This window comes from Rhinolophus sinicus, chromosome 3 (genome assembly GCF_057876585.1).
Source record: "Rhinolophus sinicus isolate RSI-liver-muscle chromosome 3, RSI-T2T, whole genome shotgun sequence".
Classification (NCBI taxonomy): Eukaryota; Metazoa; Chordata; class Mammalia; order Chiroptera; family Rhinolophidae; genus Rhinolophus; species Rhinolophus sinicus.
The window spans coordinates 78285546-78312566 of NC_142503.1; the positions used below are offsets into that span (position 1 = coordinate 78285546).

The following is a 27021-nucleotide window of genomic DNA, read 5'->3' on the forward strand; positions in this document are numbered from 1 at the left end:
CACAAAATTCCAAAGTCATTAAAAGAACTTTGGATAACCTCTGAATCCTCCAAGCTCAGGACACTCCTGACCTTTGACCATATCTGCATTTGGGGTGACACATTCTCTCCTGACTGGTTCCTATTAGATAACGCTGTGTTCTAAATGACTTGATGAGCTGCCTGGGTGTTGGCTCAAGGGTAATGGATTTGAATTCGGTTCAAAGGCATGTATCTCTAGGAAGCCTCCCCCTTGGCTAGCTGGTAGGGGGCAAGCTCGTCAAATTTAATTATTTAAATAGATAATCCGTTAACATCCTTCAAAACTCAAAATGATATAAAAAGTGACCATTGAAAAGTCTAACCCCCTCTTCATCACCATCATCCCATCCATCCTATTCTCCAGCCCCCAAAAGTAACTGTTTTGTTAGGTCTTCAAATATCCTTCCAGTGTTTATGCCAACACAAGCAAATATACATACTCACTCTCTATCCTTTACACAAAATGTAGCAAACTATATACTCTGTTGTACATTTTGCTGGTAATCATTCTTTATCAGTTTACTGAGAACTTCCTCACTCATATTTGTAGCTGTGTAGTGTTCATGTGGTTCCATCACTTCATTTAACTGGTCCCCTAAAGACAGTCCCTTAGATTGTTCATCCTTTGCTATTACAAAACAGGCTGCAATGGAAATTTTTGTATATATATCCTGTTATGTATATGCAAATACGTGTGTAGGAAAATTCCCAGAAGTGCAATTACTGGATCCAAGAGTCAATGCATTTGTAATTTGGAAGGATATATAACCCAATTGTCTTCCACACAGCGGGCCTGTCTGTGTCCTCACAATCGTTGTAGGAGAGTGCCTGTTTGTCAGGGGAAATATTTGAGGACAGACAGAGTCCCTGTGCCAGGAGCAGCCCTGAAGACCCCAGTGAGAGGGAGGTGAAAGGTGGCAGACTGTTCCGTGCTATGCTAGTGGCACCCAGAAAGCACAGGAATGAGTCTCAGAGATGCCAAGTCTGCCCGAGTTACTCTGGGTCTCAGGAGGTGCTCTGTAGCATGTTCACCTTTGGGAGACCTTTTTCAGAACAGAACTTGAACAACTGCTTAGACCCTTAGACGAAGAATTAAAAAATGACTGGATGTCCTCAAGATCAATTTTTGAGCTTACGAGACTTTCAGTGTCGGTGGCTTGGACCCTGGTTAATGGTGGGAGGGCAGTGGGGCCACAGAGTGGAGAGTGCACTGGCCTGGGGGTCAGCATCTCTGAGTTGTAGGTCCTTCACCTGGACAATGAGGTAAATGATCCTTGCCCTGCCTCCCCCTCAGGGTAGTCCAGGGAATCAGACAATGTGGATGGCAGCCCCTCACAATCCGTCAAGTACTCTTCAATGATTGGGGTTGTTATTGCTGAAAAGCAGTGTCCCATCAGAATGCTGAGAACTGTGGATCAGGCAAGGCAAGTGAATGAAAAGCAGCTTATAAGAAACCGAGTCACATGGGTCCTAGGGGGTAACCTGGGTCATTTATGGAGAACATGTGCCAGCCTGTTCCACACACTGAAGATAAGCACTGTGATTGGAAACTCTCTGACTCCTTCTACAACACTTCTTGGTCTTTGACAAGTTTATCATGGACAGGAGAAGGACATTCTGTTTCTTCGGGGTCAGAGACTGACTCATTTCCCTCTTCACTGCACTAAGCACGAAGGCCAAAGCCAGTCCCCTCTACCAAGAAACAACACATGGCTCTGAGATCTGTGTCCTTCTGGATTGGGGGTGGGGAAAATTTGTATGTCTATGAATATTCATTCACTACTCATTTAGGAGTGTTCTGTGTAAAAACCCTTTGAAAGCTGATGAGAATTGGCATAAAAGGATTTGATTAATTCCTGAGTCAGCTGGCCCCTACCCCAGAACACATGCAATGGTTGTCATAGAGAGCTGGTTTACAAAGAAAATGTGTCTGCAGATGTGTGGGCTTTGTGCTGCAGCCGCCTCCCACTCTCCAGCAAGAACAAAACACACTCTGGGCCTGGGCTGCGTCCTGAAGAATTAATCCACGGATCCAAAAACCAAATTAAACTTCAGCTCCCTGAGGGAATATCCTCAACGTTCTCATCCTCTAAAATGTTGGGTCTGAGTATGGGGCACCTCTACCTGAAACTGACCCCTTTCGTTTCTGCTTCTTCAGCTCCCACCCATCTGAGACAGGTCATCTCAGACTCCACTGCCTCCTGGTGAAGGCTTCCCTGACCACTCCAGCTCTCAGGGATGTTTCATTCTGCTGTCACTGAACTGCTTGTAGGTACCTCCCATTTGAGAATTAATTACATACCTGCCACCGGGTCATGTGTCCGTGCATTGTTTATATGTTCTTTCCCTCTTCACTCATTTTCATTCTAACCTATATCGAGCATATAACATATTCCTTGATTAAGTGCTGAAGATTCAAAGATAATGATAAAATAATAATAATAATGTAATAACACAACAACAACAACAATAACACTATTTACTGAGTTCTATATTCTATCTCCTGGGCAGGCTCTATCTCATTTAATTCTCACCACAACCCTTGGAAGGAAGGTTTATTATTATCCCTATTTTACAGATGAGAAAACTGAAGCTCAAAGAGACTAATTAATTTGCCTGAGGCTTCACCGTTAATATGTGGTGAAGTGATTATAAATCCTTGAGAAGTTCCTGGCTTTGTGAAAAGAGAAACCCCTCAAATTTTTTTTTTTCCTGAAATGGTCTATGCCGTACACACAAATTGTGATTAGTTTGAGCTCTATGCAGGTCTTCTGAAGAATATCTGAATTCCTGCCACAGAAATGAAAGCTAAAATCAAGAAAGCAGAGGAGGTCCTACTAAAGTCACACAGATTGCCACAGGTCCATTACAAAGCCACAAACCCTGACAAACAACCTGCTACTTCGTAGATATACAACTAGCTGCTTCCCTTATTCATGGTTTCAGGCCCGTTTCACGTTTATAGCACCAGACAACCCCTCCCCCGAAAGAAAGCGGGATAACCTTATGTAGTAGACCTTGTTAAATCCTAATCAACAATCATTCACCTCGCTGTGCTGTTCCTAACAGAACCCACATTTTATTCACTTTCCCCCAAGGATCCATGCACTCCTAGGAAGGGCCTCAGCTTCTGGGAATTGGTTTACGATGCACACATGTGAACCAACGCTGGCCAATGAGACACAGAAAAAGACCACCAGGAAAGCTTCTGGCAATATTCGTACAGCTCTTAAAAAGAGATGAGAGAGCAAGAGTGCCTTTTTTCTGCCTCTGCACGTTGTTGACTATGTGTGAAACCGGAACTATAGCAGCCATCTTTAGACCATGGGAGCCAGACAAGTCAAAACACTATAGACGGAAAGAACCTGGGTCTCTGATGACATTGTCGAATAGCTAAATTAAGCAACCCTGGAGCTCTTTCTGCCAGGTTTTTTATTAAATGAGATCACAAATCCTCTTATTATTCAAGCTTTGTTGCATACCACCATGAGTATTCGTAAATGAAATGCCACTAGGCTCATTGCTAGCAATGGCTGTCCGCAGTGATACCCCCCCAGAAGTGAAGAGAAGGGCGACAAACACATTTTGCTACCGTGCATCTGTCCATAGTCTGCCCATGGTCTCCTCTTGCACCTGGCTCTGCCTACCAGCTCCCTTTCTCTGGTTTCCAGTCTAGGCCTCAGCCCCTGAGGATAAGGAGCAGACATCGGGTCACCTGAGCCTGACTTCTCTCCAGCTGCGAGTTGTGGGTCCTCCCTGAGGCTTCAGATGACTTGCCCCTTGCTCTTGGTGTCAGTCAGAAGGCATCAAGGTGAGAAGGCACTGGTGACAACGCTGAGAAAATTGTATAAATCTGAATCCAGGACTGAGCAGAGAAAATTTCACATCAATGGTGAGGAAGTCTTGAGGAAAAGAGAAATAACAAACTTTCTAACAGTAACTGTGCCAACAAACTCTGCTTGCAGAATTGCAGAAATAGGAATCAGGCATGGGAAGGGTGAGGAAGGCATGAAATTATAAAATTCATTTGTTTTGTAAAAGATGCCATTTACTGAGTACTTACTACATGTCAGTAAGATGCTAAGCAATTTATAGATGCAATCTCCTTTTGTCCTTACAACACCCTGTGAGGTAGAGATTTCACTGTCTCTATTTCAGAGAGGAGTATCAAGAAGATTACGTAAGTTTCCCAACCCTCTGCTGCTGGTAAGTGGCAGAGCCAGGGTTCAAACCACCTTCATCCGACTCAAAAGCTCATGTGCCACAGACTACAACAATGTACTGCCTCCTTCATTCGTTTGTTCATTCATTCACTGTTGCAATAATAATTCACTGACCATGAACCCTGAGCCAGCCAAGACTTGTGTCACACATTGAAGACTGTGTGACACATTAAAGATACAGAGATAAGACAGTCTTTGTCCTTATGGAGCTCACAGGCCAGCAGTTACACAGCCACCCCCAGGCATTATGGAGCACCCATTCAGCCCAGTGGCAGACAGGCCAGAGAAGGAGTCCTGGAGTTGACGATGCCTCCTTAATTTTAAACAATAGATAAGAGTAGCTAAGGGGGTGGGGGGATGGGTGCACAGAAGGAGCCGTGCTACAGAGAGGACAAAATAGCAAAAGGGAGCCTGGAAGAGACTTGAAAGAGCTATCAGCTGGAGGTGATTTTGTCCCTCAGGAGACATTTGGGAATGCCTGGAGACAATTTTACTTGTCACAGTGAGGGAAAAGGGACTGAGGTGCTACTGTCATCGAGAGGGTAGAGACCAGGGATATTGCTGAACATCCTACAGGGCAGGCACAGCCCCACAATGAAGAGTCATCTGGCCTAATTATCCTACTGAAAAGCAGGTTGGGAAACTCTGCTTTAGATACATAACCTAGCCCAACCCTTCATTTTGCAGATAAGGCTGAGGCCCTAAGTGTTTAAGTAATTTGGAATCTAAGGAGCCCAGGGTAGGCAGGACTCACTGGTGAGACCCTAGCACTAGAAGAGCGTGGTGGTTACAGCTCTGGAGCAAGAACACCTGGGCTTGAATTCCATGTCTGCCTCTCAGTATTGTGCAACTTTGGGCGAGTCACTGAACATCTGTGTTTTAGTTTCCTCACCTGCAAAATGAGGATAATGACAGCACCTATGACATAGGGTGGTTGTTCCAATTATCTATTGCTGAATGCAAACCTCCCAGAACGTAGTGGCCTAAGTCAGTCATTTTAGTTTGCTCACAAGATTGTGGGTCAGGAATTTAAGTGGGCTCAGTTGGGCAGTACTCGGATCCATGTGGTGTCACCTGGGGTGGATGGATCCAAGACAGCTTATTCTCTCACATGTCTGGTGCCTTGTCAGGAAGAGCTCAAGGCTAAGCTCAGCCCTTTTCCTTTTCCTGTCCATGGAGTTTCAGGCCCCTCTCTGTCATTTCACCAGCAGAGTAGTCAAACTTCTTACATGGCGTCTAGCTTCTCCTAGAGCGACCATCCAAGAGCAAGTTCCAAAAGGCAGTTCATAAGTGGCACATCATCACTTCCACCATATTCCATTGGTCAAAGCAGCCATAGAGCCCATCCAGATACAAGGGGAGGGGCTACATACCTCAATTCTCAATGGGAATTCATTCAACAGTCATGAATTCACCTTAGGCTATGGGAATTAAATGTGATAATACATATAAAACACTTAGAACAGCCCCAGCATGAAGCAAGCATTGTACAAATGTTTGCTATGGTTGTTATCACCTTACTAGTAGTAGTACATTCAAAAGCCTCGTTAGCAAGATCAGAGAAGCAAGGCCTCCCTCCACTGCCCTTCCAAATAAAGGGGTAGTTTGTGTCAGAAAGAAGAAGCTGTAACCCTGACCTGATACCTCAGCCCAGTGTGACAACCTTGGCCATGACCAGCCCATGACCTGATGTGGCTCCAGAGTGTGACTAGCAGGTAAGTGTGAGGGCTGTGCCCTTGCCTGGGGCCAGCACAGAACACCAGCCAGTTCATCATCTGCTGCCCTGACTCACCACAGGCTTGTGCTGAGCACATCTGGCTGTGATCACCTCCTTTGCAAGACATTTTTGCTCCATGGCTTCCAGGTAAAGCCTTCAAGAGAAAGGAAGATTGCCTTTTCCAATGATGTCTGTTGTTCTTTTTGGTAAAATATTTTCTCTCTCTTTCTTCCTTCCCATCGAGATGAATCTATGGAGAGTTGAGCATGCAGGGATGCACTCATTAATTCTCACATTTAACAAACACTTGGAATAATTAAGTACTTATTATACTGCGTATCAGGCACTGAGCTAAACCCTGGGAGTACAAACTGAACAAGACAGACATGAAGCTAATACTTTAATGGAGGAGCCAGATAATAAATAAACACACAAAGTAGTAAACAAGTGAAACACAGATTCTGATCACTGCTCTAAATGAAGCAATGTGATGTGATAGAAGGGAACTGGAGGACTCCCTGTCACTTAGATGGGTAGTTCGGACAGGGTTCTTTGAGGAGGTAATATTAGTGCTTAGGCCTAAGGAATGAGAGCAAGCCAGCCTCTTCAAAATCTCGAGAAGAGAATTCTAAGCAACATGGACACCAAAGGCAAGGACACTGAGATGAGAAAGGACTTACTATGTCCCAGGTCCAAGGTTGAGTGTAGAGAGGTGAAAGTGTTTGGGATAAAGTTAAGTCTAGGCGGGGATCAGATCCTGCAGGACAAACTAGCCTGGAAACCCAACTGAAATCTAAACTAAAAAGGGAACTTATTGATTCAACTGAAAAGTAGAGGTGTGACAGGGGCTGACACTGGGCTCCAACAGAGTCAACAGGACTTGATTTTCTCCACCTCTCAGCCTCCTTTGTTCTGAGTGGACTTTAGGTCAGGAAGCCTCTCCCCATGGATGGATTCCCGCAGCTCCAGTTTTACATCTTTACAGCCAGCAATTCCTAATGTTCTAGCAAAAGACCTGGGCTTCAGTCTTATCAGATCAACTCAGGATACGTGTTCATCTCTGAGCCAATCACTGTGACATAGGAAAAGAACATGCTGATTGTCCACGCTGGTGTCACATGCTGACCCTCTGACACAGGGAGTGGAGTGGAGTTAGGCGGCCCAGGCCTCTTGCAGTAAGAATCTGGGAGGGAGTGATTCCCCAGAGAAAAATGGGGAAGCAGCTATCAGAAGAAGATGCATGGATGCTGGGCAGGCATGGGGGTGGGGTGGGGGAGGCATCCACAAGGCAGGGATATAGAGTTGGGATATGGTAAGGAGTTGGGGTTTTTTGCTAAGAGCACTGGGGAGCCATCAAAGAGTTTTAAGCAGGAGAGTAATCTGCTGACATCTGATCTGATAACAGTTCAAAAAGGTTCCTTTGCTGGGTAGAGAAAGGATTGCAGAGATCAAGGCTTGGAAGCATTGAAATCAGGGGCTATTACAGAATGATAGGCAGGAGAGGTTGGTGCCTTGCCTTGGGTGTTGGGTGACAGCACTGAGAGTCAGAGAAACGTGGACAAATTTGAGATTCTCTGTGGAAGAGTTGGCATCTATTGTTGATGGAGTAGAGGTGGGGAAATAAGTGAAAGAAGTCAAGCATGATTCCCAGGGTTCTGGCTTGATCACCTGGGTGAATCATGATGCCATTTACCAAGAGGGGAAAGCCATGGGAGGTGGGAAGGCAGGACAAGTCAGGAGGGAAAACACCACGAGTTCAATTGTGATTGTGTTCAGTTGGAGATTCCTGTGGGATTATCAAGTGGAGCTGTTGAGTAGGTGGTTGGATGAACTACCTGGAATACAGAACAGTCTGTGCCGGAATTATAAACCCAGGAATCATCAGCACAGAGATATTATTTTAATGTGAAAGACTGATTGAGATCACCCAGGGGAGTATGTTGATAGAGAAAAGGAGGAGGGCATTCATACTACTTGCCCAACAAATTTTCCACTCTCCCCAAACTGGTTTACTTAGGTTCTAGGCAAATATGTGCTCGCCCACCCCGAATGTGTGCATGCGCGCCAGCCATTCCTTCCGCAATGACTTCTGTTCTCTCCCCTGTACCCCTGAACAAGGACCAGCTCAAATCCACCCTCCCCAGCAATCCTTGCCTCATTAGCTCCATTGCAAATGTCAGCCTCTTTGTCTCCTATAACTTTCATTGTCTGTTCACCATACATTTGGCATTCACAAAACATTGTGCTGTGTATGTCATTGTCATGCGGGGTGGCCTGCGGGGGTCTCTGCTCCTGCTCCCCACATAAGAACGCAGGACATGGTGAGGCCAAAAAGGAACACCCACGGAGCCATAGGTAGGGGAGTCACACCACTATAGTCTCACTGGAGGCTGGAGTCACACGACGTGCGACCTGCTGTCCACTTTTCTGCCAACCGACCAATGACTCTCCTCGACTCCCCTTGACTCACCAACCAGCACAGCCGCGGCAGCTATATCAGGGGCCAACTGGCTGTCTACAGCTGATGACCAACTAGCCACAACCAATGGCCATCTACTACCCGAGTCAGCAACCCCCGCGTAAGGCTGAGAGCCTGGAAACTGCTCTCTGGGGCTCTGTCCCCACAGTCATATGTCCACCAAATCGATTTGAAGCTCTTAGAAGGCAGCCTGCAAGCTTTTGTACTCCCAACACCTGGCAAATTGCCCAAAAAAGAGTTAGAACAAAGTTCTATTAATCAATGACAACATTGACTCATACTTTCTTTCGGTAGTTATTGTTCCAGTGGCTGGGAATTCATCTCCAACTCCTACACTTGGCCAGAGACTCAGCAAGGGTGCTCCAATCAGCCTGCTGACAGTGAGGCAGCAATTGTCCAACGCTTTAAAACAGTTATGGCAAATAAATGCCTGTAGCAAGTAAAGAGGATATAACTCAATCCATATTGAAAAGAACCAGATGAAAGTGGCTTCCCACAGAGGGAAAGCAAAGGATTAAAATGAACACCTATGAACCACTTCAACTATTTCTGCATCTATTCCTGAATAATATTCCACTTTATCGAAACACATCTCAGTGTGTTTGTGCCCATTTAACACTCCCTCCCCCTTTCCCAGCCCAGGTTTCATTAACTTACAGTCTATAGTCATTCCAAAATGTTTCCAGGTGGATAAACTGGATTCCTAAGCTTCAGATGTCTCAGTCAGCACCGGGAATTCTGAAGAGCCCCCTTTTTCAATTTGTTCTGGTTGAACTCTGAAAGACATCCTCACCCCGACTCTTCCCCCAAACTACCCCTAAGTTCTCCGGCTGTATTTCTCTCAACTTAGAATCCCAATAGTCTCCAGATCTTTCAAATGCTCTCCATCTGGGCTCCCCTTGCGCGGCTACCCATAACAGAGTTCTCCAATTAGGCAAATCACCCTTTGATTCCCCAATTCTCTTTAAAGTTACAGCAAGCACACCCACAAGTATGTGAACTCCGATGGCTATGACAATACTGAATACAACTGAGCAGGTCTGATTCAGTTTTCCAAAGACAACTTTTGCTGCTGATTGAGTCATAGCTGCCTGTTTTCCAGAGGTCAGATGATTTTCCCTTTTGATTCATGACTCATGAATTCACCTCAAAACTAGTATAACTTGAGTTCACCAGTTCAGTGTAACCGATCATTTTTGCCTCCGGGACCTTCAGCTGCACTTGGCAGCTAAGGCTCAGGTCGTAGACGCTGTACAGTAGAAAATGACCTATCTTGGAACAGGTTGTCTGAATTGACCACTTAAAATTGCTGTGTGATCTCCAGCTAGTCTGAGACTGTTTCCTTGTGCAAAAAAATGAAGGTTAAAAACACTTAGAAGTACAGGCATACTTTGGAGATATTGTGAGTTTGGTTCCAGACCACAGCAATAAAATGAGTATTACAATACAGGAAGGTGTCATCGTTTTGCTGGTGGAGGATCTTGCCTTCAATTTGAAAAAAGGCACAGCATGTGTGAAGCACAGTTAAGTGAAGTTCAATAAAATGAGATACGCTTATGTTGTTGTGAGGATAAAATGAGACAGCATAAGGAAAGGGCCTGGAATCAAATGTTGCATCTACCATGTTTCCCTGAAAATAAGACCGGGTCTGTGGGGGCGGAGCCCCAGAGAGTAGTTTCCAGGCTCTCAGCCTCACATAGACAGGTGCTGGCTCAGGTAGTAAATGGCCAACTGTGATTGCATGGCCATCAGCTGTGGCTAGTTGGCCGTCAGCTGTAACCAGTGAGCCATTGGCCACAATATAACTGCTGTGGCTACGCTAGCAGAGGGAGAGAGGGAGAGAAGAGAAAGAATGGGGGCTAGCAAGAAGATGGCGGCTGGGCTGGCAAGTGTGGATGGCGGTTTGCAGACAGTGTGGATCCAGCCTCCAGTGAAAGTATAGTGCCGCCAGAGAGAATATAGTGGTATGACTCCCCTACCTATGGCTCCTTGTGTGTTCCTTTTTGGCCTCACCATATCCTGCATTCTTGTATGGGGAGCGGGAGCAGAAACCCCGCAGGCCGTCCCGCATGACAAATGGCACAGCGAGCAGGGTCTCCCGCACGACAGGGTCTTACATTAATTTTTGCTCCAAAAGACACATTAGAGCTTATTATGTTCAGGGGATGTCATCCTGAAAAATCATGCTAGGGCTTATTTTCCGGTTAGGTCTTAGTTTCGGGGAAACACGGTAAGTAGGGGCTCAGCAAATGTTAGGTAGAACATTTGGCCAAATATTGGCCAAATATTGACAATTTCATATGGTTCGACCTGCCATTAGTCTTCTACTCAAGTGTCGAGATCAGTGTCCATGTGGCTGAAATATTGAGTACAGAGGAGTGGAACCTTAGACGTGGAACCATCAAAGAATTAAGGAATGCCGGCACACTGCTTGGCACTTTCAATGCTGAGAGATTTTCTTGACTCTGAGCTGGTTAGTTAAGCAAAGCTAACTGAAGGCCTAGACCAGGGGTGTCCAAACTGCGGCCCGCGGGCCAACTGCAGCCTGCAATCCATTGTTAATTGGCCCGCAGCAAATTCCAAAAATATATTTAGTTTACTTAAATAAACCAGGTGAGGCAATACGTACTTCACCTGAGTGAGTGGCCCAGCTGTTTGTGTATTTGACCGCATATGGCCCTTGGTGAAAACCGTTGAAAAAAGTTTGGACACCCCTGGCCTAGAATAACAATTTGGTTAGGAGTCTAGATTCTGGGAAGAGATTTCCTGAGATCAAACTCCAGCTCTGCCACTCACCAGCTTTGTGCCCTTGAGCAAGTTTGTTAAAGGGTTTGTTTTTTCCTCCATGACATGGGATAATTAACACAGCGTTGTTGTTAGGACCAAAAAAATTAACGTATATAAAGTTCTTAGAACACTGAAGTGTTAGCTGTCATTAACTTGATTGAAAATAGGTGGTGTGCCCTACATACGACTCAGACAGAAATCAGAACCCCAGCAACAGAAAGTCAGTCTCTCCCTCTTGAGCAGCCCGAATATAGCCGCTGGGACACCCCTGGAGAAGAAGCTCAAGGATAGTGGATGTCACCACCCAGGAGAGCGCAGTGAGGACTCTCCCAGCCAGCGGCATTGCAGCCTTCCTTCTGGTGCTCCAAGGGACGGGCAGAGAACTTCAGTGACCCAGAGCAAAAGTGATTCACGCACACCCTGCAGAACCCAACGGAAAAGACATGACAGGAGATGAAAAGGAAGTGGCTACAACTACCACACACCCACAGGAAGCATACACTGCTCCTTCTGGTAGGAAATTAGAGCATTATTTGAATTCACCATTTATTTAGAAATTCAGATTCATTAGGACAAAGACATTGTAAGGAAAATGATAATAACGTCCTACGGGTTTTCCCATAACCACTTTTATTATGTTATTTGACCACACACACACACACACACACACACACACACACTCACACACACTCACACACACAAAAACCTTTGAGTCAGGTAGTCAAAACTAGCATTCTATTTAAAGACAAGGAACTGACGTGTCAGGGAGCTTAAATGATGTACTCAGGCCTACCTGGCCAGTGGGTGATGGAGCTGGGATTTGAGCCCCTTAAAGGCAGAACCATGTTTATCTTTTTCTTCCCAGTACCAGGCACCAACCTCACATTTATTGAGCAATTGAATTAATAAACGGGCTGTACCTAGAAAACAGACTCATGTTCTCGGGCTAACCCAGGTTCTCGGGCTGATGGCTCTGACGCTCATACTTTGTAGAGTCCTAAACCTGTAGTTGGGCAGTGAGTCAGAGGTATCTAAAGGAGACAAAGGGAAAGGGTTTCAACAGTTCGTGCTAGAACAGATTAAGTATAGTACATATAATCAGCATAAAGCTGCCCTTCTCCACAATTCTAACAACAAGTGAGACTGTCCCGCCACACCTCTCAGGCTGCCATTTATAATCCATTTGCCCATCTGCAAAATGAGGGATACGAAGTCTGCCTTATAAGGTGATTTTGAGGTATTCTTCCATATGTATATCTACAGAGGTGTATCATTGCAAAGTAAATACACCATTTCATTTGCCCCACATCTCATGAGGGGCAGGTCTGGACGGAGCACCTAAAAATCTCAAGAGGGAGTTTCAGCTGCTGCGTAGTCACGAGGTGCTCTGAGTCCCCTTCCAAACACGTCTGCAAGTCAAACTGTCTCATCTGTCCCCCCAAGCTAAGCCCTCCAACCCCAGCAACCCCCAAGTCTTCTCTGACGTGGACATCGGAGGCGAGCAAGTTGGTCATATTGTCTTAGAATTGTTTGCAGATATGGTACCCAAAACTGCAGAAAATTTTCATGTATTGTGTACAGGAGAAAAAAGCATTGGGCACACCACTGGGAAACCTCTCCATTTCAAAGGATACCCATTCCATTGAATTATTTAAAAATTTATGACTTGGGGTGGGGACTTCTTAAATCAGAATGGGACAGGTGAAGAAGGTATTTATGGTGAAAAATTTGAAGATAAAAATTTCAATTATAAGCATGACCAGGAGGGTTTATTAAGGATGACAAATGCAGGCTGCAGTACAAATGATTCTCAGTTCTTGATTACAACAGTTCCAACTCGTCATCTGGATGGGAAACATGTGGTATTTGGGCAAGTAATTAAAGGAATGAGTGTGGTAAGAATGCTGGAAAACGTAGAAGTGAAAGGTGAAAAAACAGCCAAATTGTACATTATAGCAAAATGTGGAGAATTGAAGGAAGGGGAGGATGGGGAATATTCCCAAAAGATGGTTCTGGTGACAGTCACCCAGATTTCCCAGAGGATGCAGATATAAATTTAAAAGATGTAGATAAAATATTATCAATAACAGAAGGCTTAAAAAAACATTGGAAATACTTTTCTCAAATCCCAGAACTGGGAGATGGCCATTTAAAAATACACAAAAGTTTTAAGATATGTGGAAGGTTCAAAGGCTGTTACTGAGAAAGCAGATAGATTCAAAGCTGCAAGCTCTAGCTTTAAGCTGCATGCTGAATATTGGTGCTTATAAACTGAAGATGTCAGATTGACAGAAAGCAACTGCCAGTTGTTTGGAGGCTCTTGAAATAGACCCATCAGGTACCAAAGCATTATACCAAAGAGCTCAAGGATGGCAAGGATTAAAAAAATACAATCAAAAGGCAGCCAGATGGCTCAGTTGGTTAGAGCACAAGCTCTTAACAACAAGGTTGCCGGTCCAATTCCCGCATGGGATGGTGGACTGTGTCCCCTGTAACTAAAGATTGAAAATGGCGACTGGACTTGGAGCTTAGCTGTGCCCTCCACAACTAGTTTGAAGGACAATGTCTTGGAGCTGATGGGCCCTGGAGAAACACACAACATTTCCCAATAAAATTTGTAAAAAAAAAAAAAAAAGAATTCGATCAAGCATTGGTTGATCTTAAGAAAGCTCAGGAGACAGCACCAGGAAACAAAGCTATTCAGGCAGCATTGCTGAAAGTCAAACAAAAGATAAAAGTACAGGAAGATAAAGAGAAGGCAGCGTTCGTAAAAATATTTGCTAAAAGGTAATTCAGTTTTGCTTAGTATTATGCATTGATTGTATGAAGTCAATAAGAAAATGGAAGGGGTTTTGTCTGTTTTATATAATCCCTAAAGTGTATCCTTTGATATTTCAGTTCCCTATTGTTTCCAGTTTAGGAAAACTGATATGGGTTCATGCTTAATAAAAGTGTTATAAAACAAAATATAAAAAATCTCAAAAGGATCTTTAAGTGAACATCTCTTCTTCTTGAACCTTTGAAGAAAAGCAGGGAAATACAAGGCTGGGACTTAAGCAGCCTCAGGCTTTGCTCTGGGCTTTCCTTTCATGTAAAGAATGTTCCTCCTCCATTCTGATTCAGGGGAGATTTTAATTCTAAGTGTCCAAGCCCCCCTTCTCTTTCAAAGAGTTTTTTGGGACCTGAGCTTTTGGAAGGCTGAAGAGGAGAGGGTGGTTCTCCAAATGGAGCGTGCTCAATGATGGACTGGGGCGTCTGGAGCATCAGTGGGCCTCGTACTTCCTGCTGTTAACTGGTGCTCGCTCAATGGCTGAGGAGACAAACAAAGGAATGCCATGGTGACACAACCTCTACAGGGTCTCCTGGTGCTGGTGACAGAGGATGCTTGTTCCCAAGAGACAGATACGAAGGTTTGACAATTAAGTTTGAGAACCCTTCCTAGCAAAAGTGCTATATATCTCATTGCTGAATATCATTACGGTCACCTTTGAAGTACTCCCTTGGGAAGCTATGCACTGACGCCAGCACCTAATCCACCCTTCAAAGCAATTTGGAACTCTTTCTGGAATAGCCATCAGAGCTGTCATTGTATTACCCTTGATGTCCTGAATGTCATCAAAATGTCTTCCTTTCAATATTTCCTTTATCTTCAGGTAAAGAAAGAAGTCATTGAGGGCCACATCAGGTGAGTCGGGAGGGTGTTCCAATACAGTTATTTGTTTACTGGCTAAAAACTCCCTCACAGACAGTGCCATGTGAGCTGGTGCATTGTCGTGATGCAAGAGCCATGAATTATTGGCGAAAAGTTCAGGTCGTTTTCATCTAACTTTTTCACGCAGCCTTTTCAGCACTTCCAAATAGTAACCTTGGTTAACTCTTTGCCCAGTTGGTACAAATTCATAATGAATAATCCCTCTTATATATAAAATAAGTTAGCAACATTGTTGCAACAAGTTCGCAAACTTAATTGTCAGACCTCGTATTTGCAGGTTTTATTTGCTGTCTCTATAGTCAATGATTTTTTATCTGCCCATGATGAGTAGAGAAAGTTCTCAGGGTATGAATTAATGTAACTTATCTTTGCTCTCTTGAATACTTTAGAATTTCCTCTTTATCTTTCTAAATGTTGCCCACAATGTGGAGTAGAATGTATGTTTGTGTGTTTTCTTCATTCTGCAACTTTAGACAATTTTATTCTTTAATTTCTTCCTCTCTTTGTTTTCTCCTTGTGAAAGTCTCATTAGGAAGCTGTTGGAATTACTGAATCTCTTTTCCAAGTCTGTTAACTCTCCTCTTATATTTTTATCTCTTTGTCCTTTTGCACTATGTTCTGGGTCAATTTTTGAGGTCAATCTTCAAGCTCATAAATATGCTTTCATTTGTGTCACTTATGTTCTTCATTAGAGAAATATTTTTTTTTTTAGAGGAATATTTTTAGTAATAAAGCCAACATGAAGAAAATTGTAAAAACTTGCAGAAGGTCATAATTATCAAAATAAATGAAGAGACTTACCATGTTCTTGAATAGGAAGACCCAGTAACATAGAATTGACAATTCTTGAATTAACCTATAAATCCAAACCAATCCTAGTAAAAAACCCCTAAGAGAATGGTGTTTAATAGACATTTAAAGTTCACTGGGATATGTTTTAAGAATGAAGAGTTTTATCTCCTCATCTGCACATTGAAGCTCCACTAAATTGATAGTAAAGGAACTACAACAACAAAAAGAAAGTATAAACCTATAAAAGATAAAAAGAATAAAGAAAACAAAAACAGATAAGAGAATTCAATGCAATTTTAGAAGACAGAACCAGATCGACGACAGGTGAGTGATTTAGCACAGCAGAGGAAGCAATGATCTAAGTAACCTGGAGGGGCATGATGACTAATAATTGAGCCAAATCACCCCAATGGAAAACTTGATATGTTCAGCTTTGGAGACAGCAGGTACAATGAAGGGCTGAGTCCAGCTGAGGAGCCAAAAATAGACGTTGTTGAAAATTTATTGTGGAGCAGTCATAGCTTTCCCTTACCTCACACAGTCAGGCTCCTAATTTTCCAGGGACACCCCAATGGGCAGCAGAGGAGAGGACCATGGAAGTCTGCACAAGAAATGGTTGAACTACACAGTTACCTTTGCCCAAACTGTCCTCCATATGCTGACAGGCACATTAAGAATATCAGAAGATTCTTTTTTGGCCCTAAAGAAAAAACTTCCAGTTTTTTGTTCCCTCCCTCCCTCCCTCCCTCCCTCCCTCCCTCCCTCCCTCCCTCCCTTCCTTCTTTCCTTCCTCCCTTCCTACTTATGAACTCCCTCCTACATGGAGCCCTCAGGTCAACAAGTCCTGTCTACTCACTCAGAACTTCCAAAGAATATTTTAGAGGCTCACTGTGAAGTATGAACAGAGTACCAAGACTTCCAGACAATTGAGGAAAACCTTTACCATGAAAGAGAAAGACCAACACAAGAATAAAGGAAAACAGAAACTATCAAAAAAAATGAAAAGACAACCTACTGAATGGGGGAAGATATTCACCAATGATACATCTGATAAGGGGTTAATATCCAAAATTTATAAAGAATTCATACAAATCAATACGAAAAAAAAAACACAAATAATACAATTTAAAAATGGGCAGAGGACCTGAATAGACATTCCTCCAAACAGGACATAAACATGGCCAATAGACATATGAAAAGATGTTCAACATCACTAATCATTAGAGAAATGCAAATAAAAACCAAAATGAGATACCACCTCACTCCTGTCAGAATGGCTATCATCAATAAATCAACAAACAACAAGAATTGGTGAGTATGTGGAGAAAAGGGTATCTTTATACATTGTTGGTGGGATTGGAAATTGGTGCAGTCACTATGGAAAACAGTTTGGAGTTTCCTCAAAAAATTAAAATTAGAGCTACCTTATGACCCAGCAACTCTACTTCTGGCTTTTATCCGAAAAACTCCAAAACACTAATTTGAAAATATATATGCACCCCTATTGTCGTGTGGGGCGGCCTGCGGGGCCTCTGGTCCCGCTCCCCACATAAGAACGCAGGATATGGTGAGGCCAAAAAGGAACACCCATGGAGCCATAGGTAGGGGAGTCATACCACTATATTCTCTCTGGCAGTGGGCCAAGACACATGCAGTAGTAGCCACACGATCCGCAGTCCGCCATTCACTTCTCTGCCTGCCAACCAACCAACAAATCAACACAGCCCAGCAGTTACATCAGTAGCCAATTGGCCAACTGGTTACAGCCGATGGCCAACCAATCACAGTTGATGGTCATTCACCACCCGAGCCAGCACCTCCCCACACGAGGCCGAGAGCCTGGAAACTGCTCTCTGGGACTCAGTCCCCACACCTATGTTCACTGCAGCACTATTTACAATCGTTAAGATATGGAAGCAATCTAAGTGCCCATCAATAGATGACTGGAAAAAGAAGAGATGATATATATATATATATATATATATATATATATATATATATATATATATATAATGGAATATTACTGAGCCATAAAAAAGAATGAAATCTTATAATTTGCTATATAATATGGAGTGACCTAGAGTGTAATATGCTAAGCGAAATAAGTCAGACAGAGAAAGACAAATACCATATGATCCCACTTAAATGTGGAATCTAAAGAACAAAACAAACAAACAAAAAACCAAATACCAGAAACAGACTCATAAATACAGAGAACAAACGGAGGTTACCAGATGGGAGGGGTCTTGGGGGACTGGGTGAAAAAGGTGAAGGGATTAAGAAGTACAAATTGGTAGTTACAAAACTGTAACAGGGATGTAAAGCACAGCATAGGAAACACAGTCAATAATATTATAATAACTATGTATGGTGCCAGGTAGGTACTAGACTAATCGGGGGGAATCACTTTGTAAATTACATAAATGTTTAACCACTATGCTGTGCACCTGAAACTAATATAAAATAATATTGAATGTCAACTATAATTGAAAAATAAAAAAAAAGAAATCTAGAGGAAACAAATAGATGAGAAAATAAGATTTAATAATCTACAATCCTAGGGAAATAAGTGAAGTTACTATATCCTTATAGCCAGAAAATAAGTTATGTAAAAGAATAAGAGGTCATCAGGAATAAGAAATAAAAATTTTCTTCTGGACATAAAAATTTAACCAAATTAAAACATTTATTAGCAAGTTTAGAGAATAAAGTCAAGGAAATCTAAGAACTAGCAAAAGGTCATAGCACTAAAAATTAGGCAGGAAAAAAAAAGTAATGTCAAGGATGAATCCAAGAGACCCACCATCCAACCATAATGATTTCTTTAAAAAGCAAAGAGATAAAATAAGTGGTGGGAAATATGAAAGTAATATGGCAAAATTTTTTCACAGTAAAACAAACATCTCCAGAAAGAAAATGTCTTCTTTATGTCCCCCAAAATGGATGAAATAAGACCTATATAAAAGCACATAAATTGTGAGATGTCAGAGTTCTGGGAGAAAAGAGAAGATCCTAATGGTTTCCAAAGAAGGGGAGGAGGGGAATGTTATTTACAAGGAAACAGCCATCAGGCAGGAACAGGATTAAACAGCTACAATGAACGTTAGAAATCAATAAGACAATGCCTTCAAATATTTGAAGGAAAATTAAGTTTCAACCTAGACTTTAAGTCCAGCCAAATTATGACTCCAGGGAGTGGACAGAATAAAGACATTTTCAGAAGGAAAAGAACTCTAAACTACAACCCTTGTTTCTCCTTTTAAAAAGCAACTGGAGGACTTTCAATTATCTTAACGGCAGCCCTCCCATTAAGGTCAACCAAAACAGTTGTATGGAAAAGAATATATTATGTATATATATTTATATAGTAGTATATATTTAAATATGTTAAATATATACTATATTAAAATCTGTAATTAAATATATTTAAATGTATGTTTAGGTTTATAAACATAAACATATATATTTATGTTTTAATTTTTCTTAACAGCATCAAAGAGCTGGTAAGATAGTGAGGATTACCATGCCAAATTTTGGGAAACTATGAGAAGCAAGCACTCAAAGCTGCTTTTGCCCCCATCAGGAAGAAACAACTGCAATATGGAGCTGTGGTATTTGGCAGCCTCATCGAGCAAAACAAATAAAAGGGCCTGCCAAGTAAAGAGTCTAATAAATACTCACACACTAAGCTGACATCCCGAAGGGCTTTACTTTTAGAACAGTTTCCCAAACCTGTCTGCACATGAGAATTACTGGAGAGCTTTTAACAATTACAAAGCACAGGCCACCCGCAAAGACCAATTAAATCATAGTCTCTGGGGTGGGACATAAGCATCAGTATATTTTGAAACTCCCCAGGGGATTCCAAGGTACAGCTGACTTTGGGAACCACTGCTGTGAGAGAGTGAATAGGAAGTAACAGTGTTCTCACACGGGTGACTCAGGGAATCTCTTCTGGGACTTCAATTAAGGTGGTCCCAGAGTGTCAGAAGCAAATGAAAATGCTCTATGGAGGTATATGTTTTCATCCGAGGCCTCAAATGATCTCTACAAATAAAATTTCAAATGCAATGTCAAGCATATGATCTCTATGAGTGAGAACCAGTGTTGGGGGGGAAGGGGGAGGAGACAACAAAACCAAACCTACAAAGACATATAACTAGATATATCATGCAATTTCTTCTAACACCCTTGGTTCAATATGGAAATTTTTCTAAGGAAAATTGCAAGCCAAATTGAAAGAGGGAAAATACTCCTTCTTGAATATGATATGAAATAACTTCAAGGCAATCTCACAGAACTTTAAGGCAATATGACATTTTTTAAATTGATTCCTGGACTGTAGAGAAACTGAAAAAATGGGGATAACAAAAATAGCATCCCTATATATTATAAGTTGTAAGAACTACCAAAAAAAATGCACGGGGAGTAATATTTCTAGAAGCATTGAATTAAAAAAAAATCCTGCTTGCCCCAGTTGTTTTTTTTTTTTTTTTTTCTTCAAATCTTTTTTTTTTTTTTTTTTTTACAGGACTTTATTGAGGGACAGCATGCACTTCCAGGACCTTTTTTCTCCAAGTCAAGTTGTTGTCCTTTCAATCTTAGTTGTGGAGGGCGCAGCCCAGCCCCAGGTCCAGCCGCCGTTGCTAGTTGCATGGGGCACAGCCCACCATCCCTTGCAGGAGTCGAACCGGCAACCTTGTGGTTGAGAGGACACACTCCAACCAACTGAGCCATCCGGGAGCTCAGCGGCAGCTCAGCTCTAGGTGCCATGCTCAACTCTTGTTGCAGGGGGCGCTGCCCACCATCCCCCGCGGGAGTCGAGGAACCAAACCGGCAACCCTGTGGCTGAGAGCCCGCTGGCCCATGTGGGAATCGAACCGGCAGCCCCCGGAGTCAGGAGCACAGAGCTCTAACCTCCTGAGCCACCGGGCCGGCCCGCCCCAGTTGTTTTTAAGCCACAATAGTAAGATCCTTTTTTTTTTCTCTTTGTCGGATAGAAAGCAGATCAACATAATCAAACTGAAGGCAATAGACAAAATGAGAATAGAGTTTTTACAGTATCTTGGGAAACCTACTTGGGTATTTGAGACCTTGAGGAGCATGGAGTCTAAATCTTGACCTCTGTCTCCCACCTCAGAGTCATTTCCATCTCTCCCCATCATTTATACAAAGACGTATTGGATGTCCACTTTTTGCCAGGTGTTAGACCCTGGGGATGTGACAACCTCAAGTTGCAGTTAGCAGAGGGAATGGAAGAGATGGAGCCGACAGGCAATTACAACTCACAAGTCAAATGCCAGTCTGAAGGTGTGCAGAGTGGGGGGAGGGAGCCTGGAGCTCGGAGGCCTCCCTAACACATCCGGTGTCTCCCCAAAGGTGAAAAACCATAGGAAACAGAATAGCAACAAAATCTAACGGCATTTTCATGTGTGATAGCAAAGTAAATACCCTGTTAAGATCCCTCAGACAGGAAAGAGTGAAGGTGGACTTGGGAAGGTAACTAAAGCACCTGGAGACATGCTGTGTTCACAACTGGTAGGAGGTCCTCAGCAGACCAGCCCCGACCACTGCTGCAGGCCCTTCCTCTCCTCACCTGGCCCGGGGTCTCTACGCCTATCTGCACCAGCGCCCTGGTGCTGCCCTCACCCCTGTCCTGCTGCCCCCGGGGAGGATACTGTAGCTCTGTCCACGGCTCTGCTCTGCTGGAGACACCCCTGCCCACCACCCCCTACTGCTCCCACCACTCAGCCCTCAAGGGGGGAACACTTCGTTCCCCCTGGTGTTTTCCATGCCCAGCCCAGGCCTTCCCTTCATTCTCCACACACAACAAATGTCTGGGTAGGACCATTTAAAGAATCTGCACACACAAATCAGAGATAATGAACTGCAAGTACAATTCAAGGAACAGCTTCCAACAAGTGCCAAGACTCCGATCTTCCCTCACGGTCCCTATGTGCCTTTCCCTCTCAGTGCCCACCTGTTGCCATTGTGACCAGGAAGTGCCCCAGGTCGCCTCAGAGCCCAGGAAGACAGTGTTTTCTCTTATTTCACCTCTGAGTGCCCTAAGGAAGGGATGACCGGAAGTCCTGGTTCACACCTTACATTCCAGCATCATTAGTCGTAGTTCCCCATTTCACTCCTCCACCGGCTCCAATGTGGATGTTAAGTTACACAGTCACTTGCCAAGGACAACCTGCTCTAGGAAGACTGACAGTGACAACACCCATTCCTTTCAGGGAAATCCCATCCCCCGCACCAAGGGACCGATGTGGTCCTGTGGGACCTATAATAGTTGGACACCAGTTGTTTTCAAGTAGGACAGTCACCAAAGTCTGGCTCGTTTGGTCTTACATAATATCATGTACGGGACATCAGCTGTCCAACCCAGGTTGCATTATGGCAAGATCAATACTGTCCCTTCGTCACATTTCCAGTAAGAGGTGAGTCCTCCACTAATTAGGAGCCCAAACAAAGTTCAAGTCCCTTGTTATACACCATTCAGACAATGAATTCACCTGTCACAGGATGGTTGGTACAGCGTGGTTCACCTCCAATGACAGGAACCCTATGTGTTAAACGATTAAGCAATTATAGCTGATACACAAGCAGCAAAATACACAAATTAACCTCCGGCCTAGCTACCAACTCTATTTGGAGAGGGAACAAACATCAGCTCAGAAATAAGACTCTTTCTGTCTGCAACATGTGGGTGTGTACGGCCGCGTCCTAAGGCTATCTGATAAATGAGCTTAGGCTACTTACAGTGGAACTGATGCAAATCAGATCACTAAGGAAATTGGGCCTTGGCTCTTCCCATTCACCCTCAAACCCAATCAGATAGAATTAGGATGTGAGATAGGTGGGAACTGTAAAAGCACAGGCCCAGGTGCCCAGCTGCTGTGGGGTCCGTTCGCCATGTTTTTTTCTATTCACTTCTCATTTCAATGTTTATATTGCAACTGTTGATTCTGCTCCTGCTTGCAAAGCCTCCTGCATGTGAGACAATTATTGCACAAAGGAACATCAGTTATGTCTGGGCTGCCCGAGTGCCTCGCAGGCTGTGTGTGGCCAAGTTTTCAAGACAACCCCACACTCAGCTCATGCCAGGTTTGAAATCTGCAATGCCAGCCTAGAGTGGTACCCCGTGGGCGTGAAACACTCCAACTTTCCCCATATGTCTAAATCTATATGGAGTTTCTTGTTTTCTAAATCGAGTCAGAAAATGTAGACCTGGGTTCCAATTTTCACGTTTCTTCTAAATAAGCTCACATCTACTAATAACCTCAGTATCCCCAACTGGAAAATACAATGGTCTGGGAAGCCACTGACATCCCTTCCTGCTCTGACATTCTTTGGGACTGCACTTCTGGTGTCAGTTGCCATCTGGTTGTTGGACCTCAGAAAACATTCTCTCTGGGCCTCAGTTTCATCATTTGTAAAAGTGGTACCAATCCAATAAGCACCTCACGAGGAGGCTGTGGGTTTTAAGTGGGTCAGTGTACACAGAAACATGCAGCAAATGAGTCTATACCGTAGGAACTCAATAAATGTTAGTTTGCACTGTCTCCCCGGTTCTCCATCTATGAAAGCTGAATGATATTTGCCAGTCAATCCTGTGAAAATTTAAATGAGCTTTTTGAAAAGTGATGGAAAATGCTTGGAATTAAGAAAAGCATATGCAAATGACAGGAATTATTATAATGCAAAAATGGACTAAAATCCAAGTTTAAGACAGCAGCAACAGATTTGATATGCCCGATTAATTCATTAAATAAACTGAAACCATAGAAACATATACTTAAACCCCTGGATTGACCTCAGAAGAGATTGAAAGAGGGAAGGCAAAAGAGGAATCTCAGCTGGTTCCTGGGCCCAGAACCCAGGCCACGTGGCATGAGGCAGGCTGGGGGCGGGTCAATGGTGACAAAGTGACGTTGGAGAAGGGGGAGCTGCCAACAGGGAGCAGCTGGGAACAAAGGTGACAACAACTGAAGCAGAGGGGTTATTTCAGAACTGTTCACTATGGCTTACAGAGCGCTTTGGCTCTTGTTAATTAATACAAGAGTACCAACCGAGCTAGAGGGAATTTCCCTTCCCCTGTTATGAAAAAGGATGTGCCTTCTTTGCCTAGGAGGGGTATCACCACATATAATAGCGTGCCTTTTTCAGCTTATAGGTCTAACAGAGACCCAGCACTCAGACCCTTAGGCAGTGGGTCTTCTCATTGGGGCCCAGAGGGAAGCAGGAGCCATGGGCTGCTCAAAGAAATAAAGCTTTTAGGCAAGAATCTGGGCTTGGCTGCAGGTGATTTTTTCTAACATTTCATTATGAAAAAATCTCAAAAATACACCACAGTTGAAAGCACTTTTCAATAAACAGTAGCATAATCCCTCCTGGATTTTGTCATGATCATTTTACTGCATCACATCTATCTATCCCTCTATTCATCCATACTCCATCGTAATTGGGGTGCATTTCAAAGTAAAATAAAAGCCTCAATACCAGCACCCATATTAGTAACTAGAGCTCAATATCTGTTTACAGATCTTTCGTTCTGATATATAATTTAAATACTATGAAATTCACAAATGCTAAGTCTACGGGTGATGTGTTTTGACAAATGCATGGACCTGTGTAACCCAAATCCTATCAAAATAGAGAACATCCAATCACCCCAAGGTTGGCTTACAGGTTTGCCACATGACCTGGGACAAGAGCTGTTTGTTTAATTTGGATCCCGCCTGATTTTCGGGCATCAGTAAAATTATCAAAAACTACTCCATTGGGGTGGGGACGGGAGTGTTTTGTTTTGTTTCCCAAAGGAATAACTATAGCGGTAGCTGTTTTGAATGCCAGGTCTTGAAGGCACTACTTCTGCTCACATGGGCCTGTTCAGCACTGTCCATCATTCCTACCGTGATGGGGCATGAAAGGCAGGAGGAGAAAACGCGTTTGCCCACAGCTTCTCTTTTTCTAAGCACAGATGACAGAAACAAGAAAAAGTTGTGGCAAAAGTTAGAAGTGATCAAGTAAAATTCCTCTGGGCCCCCAGTCTTCCATTTTGACTCCCTTCCCCGTAGTCTTTCCCTTCTTCTGTGTCAGGTTGCCAATGGCTTCCTCCTTTCTGACCTCCTCACTGGAAGCAACGCAGGAAGGGGACCAGGAAAGGAAGGACATGCGAGAGGACAGAGCCCAGGGAAGCTCAGCACAGTGAAGCCAAGGGAAACCCAGGAGTAAAGAAGTGAGAACCATGACAAGAGACTTTGGCGTGAGTTGATACTGATTGAACATAAAAATGGAATCAAGAAACAATCATTGAAAAGCAAATTTATAGATTCTTCAAAACTCTATAAATGGGAAGAGAAGAACAAAAATGCAGTTTGGTCAGTTAAGATTGATACTAATTAGAAAGTCATCTTGTTCTCTAATTCCAACAGACTCTAAAACTGGTCTCTAATCACTGCCACCCGCCGCGCTCACCCCGGGTCCATCCCAGCTACCATCCCCTGGACTCCTCATGCCCCATTTTGCTCCATCTAGTTCAGTCATTCTAATGACAGCCAGAGGGTACTTCTTAAAACATGAATTCAGTCATGTTTTCTTAAATTTTTCAACCATTTCCACATGTACTTAGAATAAAATCCAAAATCCAAAATCCTTATCATGACTTTAAAAACCCCGAATCACCTAGCCTCTGCCAACTCCCCAACCTTATATCACATTACTTTCCCTCCTTCTACTGAGCACAGGACACCAAGGCCTACTTTATTTTCTAGAGGTACCAGGAAACTGCCCCAAGATCCTGACTCTTGCTGTTACTGCTTCCTGGAGAACTCTCCCTCCTTTCCTCCCACTTCTTCCTGTTCATTAAAAAGAACTCAGAGTACTCTGTTAATGCTTCCTCTAGATCTAAATTAGGTTCCCCATGTTCCCCTATCTCACAGGACACTGTACTTTCCTTTCATTTGTCACTTAGGTGTGAAAATGTATGTTTACACTAGACTAGAAGCGCCATGAAGACTGAGACCATATTGCTTTTGTTAAATCATATCCCCACTTCCAAGCATAATACCTGATATGTAGAAACACACTATAAAAGTTTGTTGAATGAATGATGAAGAAATGAACTGCTGTGTATTCATCACTCCATGGACCTAGTTCTACAAACTCCATTGGATGCACCTGGATTACTCCCTTCTCCCACCACAAGTCATGTTCCTTCCCTTAAGGTATGAACCAGTTTCTCCCAAGTTATGGTTATTTTTTCTGACCCCCTCACTAGACTATAAACATCTATAGGGCATATTTATTCACCTTTTTTCAGCTTCTGTAATTTCTAGCACAGTGCCTTACACTTTATAGATGTCTAAAATGTATTTTAATAAAAGCTGAAAACAAGCAAAGATGGCAGACTTCTTGCTCATACATCTTACCTTTCCCCGTGCCTACATTGCTGAAGTACATCTTCATATTCCTAGATGAGCAAAGGGTAGAGGGATGGGGCCAGAAAGAAATAAAGGGAGAAGTTGTGATATGCTCCTCATATCACAACTTATTGGATTGTGATATGAGGAATAGCTGAAGGGAGAAGAAAGAAAGAAGGGGAAAACATGAAGACAAGAAATAAAGAAAAGGGGAAGAAAGAGGGAAAGGCAAGGGATGGGGTTAACAACCTTATATTATAATTAATGAAATAGATCTAAAGTCCTAGTTGTTAAAAATAATTAAATTTTCTTCTCTATCCACTTTTCTTTACCATAATTGTATTTGATGACTTCAACTGCCCAGGCTTTTTACTAAAAGTTGATGGGTCTGATAGTGGTACTTCATATTTTAATTCTTGCAGCTCTTAGTCATGAATCCTAACAGACCTACAGTTATTATAAAGTGATAGTGATGAAAACACCCCTATTTAACAGATGGGGAAGCTGGCACTGGAATAGTCAGCCAGTTGGCACCAGAGAACGAAGTGTCAGCAAGTTCGACCTCAGGCCATGAATGGAACTGATTCCCAAGGGTATCAAAGATCTCCAGCCAATTCAGAAACCTCACACTCGCTGGATCAAAGCATATTCTTTAGTCTAGTGTGTTCTCAAGATATGTCCAAATAATTTTTTTTTCCTTTCATGAGTGTCTCTGCTCTTTCTATCATTAAATATGACATCTCAATGGTCAATCATTGTTTCATTCCATTTGATCCAAAGAATAAATGAATTTCTAACCAAAAAATATTCCCCTGAAATGACTATCAAATAAAGTCAAAGTTTAAGTGGAGAATGATTTAGAAC

At 43.1% G+C, this 27021-nt stretch overlaps 1 pseudogene; it reads left to right on the top strand.

Annotated features, from left to right (window-relative positions):
• The first annotated feature begins 8505 nt into the window (after positions 1–8505).
• Positions 8506–24947, top strand: LOC109445474 (peptidyl-prolyl cis-trans isomerase D-like; annotated as a pseudogene).
• The last annotated feature ends 2074 nt before the right edge of the window (positions 24948–27021 follow it).